Below are 5,235 nucleotides of genomic sequence, written 5' to 3'. Positions count from 1 at the left end.
TTTTATACTGCACAAGAATATAAAAGGCCTCCAATTATATCTTTTAGACTTATAAATCAGTGCTTTCTTTTCTGAGTAGAATAATTTTTTTTCAAGTTATGTGATGCTGAGTTTTTCTATTTTTCATGAAAGGATTCAGTAAAACTTTATTAGAATAATAATAAAATTATTTAGTTATTTATAAGAAAATTCATTTAAGGGAATACTTGTAATAATAACTTTAAGTTCAATAGAGCTATAAAGAAAATTCTCCATTTTTTAACCCCAGAAAATGCTATCTTAATCTGAGTTAGAAAAACTGAAGCATATTGGATGTCAAGTATTTCTCAGTCAATTTCTCATTTTGCTCTGCATCTCTGCAGAGCTGATCTAAGGATAGAGATCCTTTGCAATCAATGAGAGGTTGGTAGTTGGAATAGCTTAGTGACATCATGGAGCATGACTAAGTTTGGTCCTCTGTGTCATTTGCAATATGTTTACTCCCTTGTGATCTAATAATGACAGGAAATAACAGTTGCATTTAATCTTCAAATCTTTTTATTTGAATTCATGTACAAAGTTCATGCTATCAGTGACTTTCTTGATCACCTGATTTTACTATCTGCCCTGCACACAAGAATAGTTATTCACTTATATGATAGAAAGCAGTACACATGAGCTTCACGGAAAAATAGCACTTATTCCTGTCGGTCAGTCAAGGAACATCTTTGGAACAGAACTTCTATTGCCAAATATATATATGATTTTTTACAGAGAGGAAGGGAGAGGAATAGAGAGTTAGAAACATCGATGAAAGAAACATCGATCAGCTGCCTCCTGCACAACCCCCACAGGGGATGTGCCTGCAACCAAGGTACATGTCCTTGAACGGAATCGAACCTGGGACCCCTCAGTCCGCAGGCCGACGCTCTATCCACTGAGCCAAACTGGCCAGGGCATGTTCTCTATGACATTTAGTGCTACTTGATTTTATATTTGGGGGGGACACTTTTCTCATTTTCTTTATGGTTTATGGTACTTAGAACATTTGTATCATAGAGTGAGAAGTCTCTAATTTATTTAAATGTACTTAATTTCTACAAGCAATACGATATTTTGGCCCAGCCAGTGTGGCTCAGAGGTTGAGCGTCAACCTATGAATCAGGAGGTCATGGTTCGATTACTGGTCAGAACCTGGGTTGCAGGAAGCAGCCAATCAATGATTCTCGCTCATTGTTGATGTTTCTATCTCTCTCCTCCTCACCCTTTCTCTCTGAAATAAATAAAAATATATTTAAAGATATATATATTTTGAAGTACTCAATTTAATGTGTTTACTAGTGGTGGGATAAGCTGGTGATATTTTCATTATTTTAGAAAGTCTCATCAAGCAATAAATGAAGCAACAGCAAAAAAACAACAACAAAAAAACTGTTCAGGTTTTTTTTTTAGGCAACAGCTGTTATTGATACAGGAATTAATGATCTTGACATCCAATTCCAACTTTGATATATCCCAGAAAGTGCCTAATAAAGAACTGTCCATCTTTTTAATTTTTTGTCTTATATTCTCAATGAATGCAGATCACACCCTTATTTAATATTTATAGTTAGTGAAAATGCTTAAGTTGATTTCTGTCAGCAGTTGGAGAGGGGGGAGTGTGAAGAAGAAGCTAAGTTTTATGACTAACTCTTTGTTGATGAGACTGAAGAAAGAAACAGCTTTCATTATGGGCACCACGATGCATTGAGAATGTCTCTACTTCTTATTTCATGCAGAATTACTATTGTGAAGATAATTTTCAGAAAAAAATGATAACCATGGCTTTCATGAATATATAAAAATAATGTTAGAATCCAAGATGGCAGCCAATAGGACAGCAGTCAGCAAGATAGTGTGAGTGAGTGAGAGAGGGGAAGGAGAGTGTGTGGACGTGCAGGGAGTGTGTGTATTTGTGAGTGACAGTCGTATTCCACAGGACTGTCAGGGGCTGGTGGAACAGGCTCCCCTGGCCAGGAAGCCTCTACTGCTGAAATCTCTCCCGGGGCAGCCGGCCCTCCACAGAGACTGTGCCATCTTGAAGGGGAGAGCGGCTGTAATCAGAAACCCAGCCTTACCTTCACCCACGGAGACCTAGGACACCTCTTGGGACCATACAGCCACCGCGCCCAGGGACCAGCTGCCTTGGCTGCGAACCCACGAACACTGAGACTCTAGCTGTCCCGGCCGCAGGCACCTAAAAAGTTTGTCCAGGGGGAGACAAGGTGGCAGCTGAATACGCATACAAGTCCTATGCCTTCTCACAGAGCTGATAGAAGAAACAGCTGAATCAAATAACATCCACCGGAATTGGCGAATTAAACACAGCCGGTGAGGCAATCCATGGATGGAAAGGTCAGAGATCGTCTTAAGAGAGGTGGGATCTGGCATCTGGGCTGGAGGGAGAAACGCATGCAGTGGGAGTCTGTGCTGCACCAAATCTGTGGCCTTCGGGGACAGTGCAGCCCTCGAATGTGGAAGGGGTCCACAGGGCTGCTGGCAGTGCGGGACACTAGATCTAAGCCCACAGCCATGAGAAACTGCACCCAGAAATGCAAACTGAAGTCCTATACTGGCCACGCAATGCCAGGGGAAAAAGACGCAAGTTGGCGCCGTTCCGTTTTCTTTATAACTTCCTTACTTTTACTTGATAAACCCACTGCATAGAATCTCTCAGTTAAAAACACTCACTGAAACTGCAGGGAAGGTGTTTTTTGTGGAAACTGGGGAACAGAAGAGGGAGAGACCAGCAGGAAACTGTTCTGGGACAGTCCGTCCCCCCAACTCTGAACAAACTTTTTTCTCCTGAAGACCAGGCTCCTCCTAGCAGTGCAGCCACACCAAGTCTTGAGCGCGGCTGGGAAAGGAAGATTCTAAATACCCCCAGGGAGCCCTGGGGGACTGGGTTGAGGGGCCCTTTGATCCGGGAAACTAATACCGAAACACCGCTACCCAAGGGCCATGTCAGAAATAGACACTTGTGTAAATAACAACTGAAAGCAGGCAGAAAAACAAAGGGGGCAGAAGGATCCCACCCGCTTGCAACCAAGGTTGTGGTTTATGACACAGAGGAGTGGAGGGTCACTGGGAACTTCAACACGGTGCTGACTACCTGACAGGAAACTGGAACTTGCCAGGCAGAACAGTAGAGAGGGGTCATAAACCAGCCCGCATGGGTCATTGGAACTCTGCTGAAGCGAGTGAACTTCACTACTTCACTTTTTTATTTTTTATCTTTTACTTAAGAAACTAAATTTCTTTTCTCACTTTATTTTTTTTATTATTGTATTTTATTTATTTATTTATTATTACTATTATTTTAACATTTTTAGTTTTATTTTATTATTTTCTAGATTAGTGTTCTACATTCTATTTTTACTTTTTTATCATTATTTTACTCTATCTCAATTTTTTCTTTATGCCAACAGTTCCTTCCTCACTTTTGCCCTTTTTTCATCCTGTTTCTCTTCCCCTGTTCCTGCTTTAGTTTTTCTCTGTCCTTTCTTTTTACTCCCTGTTAAAAATTAATCTTGCTCATATATCTAATTTCCTCTCCCCTGCTCCAAGTCCATGCACACTCCTCTTTTCTCTTTCTTCACTACCCAAATTTTCTTTTCTTTTTTTCTGTCTACAGGAGACCCACCTCAGAACAAAGGACTCACAGACTGAGAGTGAAGGGATGGAAAAAAATTTTCAGGCGAATGGAAATGAAAACAAAGCTGGGGTAGCAATACTTATATCTGACAAATTAGACCTCAAAGTGAAGGCCATAACAAGAGATAAGAAAGGCCACTTCATAATACTAAAGGGAGCAATTCAACAAGAAGATATAACTCTGGTAAACATATATTTGTCCAATATAGGAGCACACAAATACATAAAATAGCTTCTGGAAGATATCAAGGGAGAGATTGACAGCAAATGTATTGTTTTTTTGATCTCTATGTCATTTATTTCCATTTTGATCTTTATTATTTCCTTCCTTCTGCTTATGCTGGGCTTTTCTTGTTGCTCTTTCTAACTCTTTGAGTTGTAAGGTTAGTTAATTTATTACCATTTTTTCTTGTGTTTGGGGATAGGTCTGTAGATCTATGAACTTCCCTCTCAAGATGGCTTTCCCTGTGTCCCATAGATTTGGATTATTGTGTTTTTATTGTCGTTTGTTGCCACAATGCTTTTTATTTCTTCTTATCTCTCTGATAACCCAGTCATTGTTTAATAGCATGCTATTTAGTCTCCATGTGTTTGATTTTTTTTTGTAGTTCATTTCCAGTTTTATGCCATTGTAATCTGAGATATTTGATATGATTTCTATCTTCTTGAATTTGAAGAGACTTTGCCTGTGTCCCAACATATAGTCTATCTTTGAAAATGACCCATGTGCACTTGAGAAGAATGTATATTCTGTGACTTTGGGGTGAAATGTTCTGAAGATGTCAACTAATTCCATCTGATCTAGTGAGTCATTTAGGATTGATGTTTCTTTGCTGATTTTTTGTTTAGAGGATTTGTCCAATGATGATAGTGGGATATTAAAGTTCCCTACTATGATTGTATTGCTGTCAATCTCTCCCTTGATATCCTCCAGAAGTTTTTTTTTTTTTTATGTATTTGGGTGCTCCTATATTGGGTGCATATATGTTTACCAAAGTTATTTCTTCTTGTTGTATTGCTCCCTTTTGTATTTTGAAGTGGCCATCCTTATCTGTTGTTATGGCCTTCACTTTGAGGTCTAATTTGTCAGATATAAGTATTGCTACCCCAGCTTTTTTCTCATTTCCATTCTCTTGAAAAAACCTTTTCCATCCCTTCACCATCAGTCTGTGTGAGTCCTTTTTTTCTGAGGTGGGTTTCCTGTAGACAGCAGATATATGGGTCATGTTTTCTTATCCACTCAAATACCCTATGTCTTTTGATTGGGTCATTTAATCTATTTACATTTAAAGTTATTATTGATAGGTACTTGTTTGTCGCCATTTTTATTCTTTACGCCTGTGTTCCTTTTTGGCTTCCTATTTCTTCTTTTTACAGCAGACCCTTTAGCACTTCGTGCATTGCTGTTTGGGTGCTAATAAACTCCCTTAGTCTTTTTTGGTCTGTGAAGCTACTGATTTCCCCCTCAATTTTGATTGATAGCCTTGCTAGGTACAGTATTCTTGGATTCAGAACCTTCCTTTGCATGACTTTGTATATTTCATTCCATTCCCTTCTTGCCTG

This window comes from Myotis brandtii, unplaced genomic scaffold (assembly GCF_000412655.1).
Source record: "Myotis brandtii unplaced genomic scaffold, ASM41265v1 scaffold211, whole genome shotgun sequence".
NCBI lineage: Eukaryota > Metazoa > Chordata > Mammalia > Chiroptera > Vespertilionidae > Myotis > Myotis brandtii.
The sequence above is the reverse complement of the archived record's forward strand: the minus strand, read 5'-3'. Positions refer to the sequence as shown.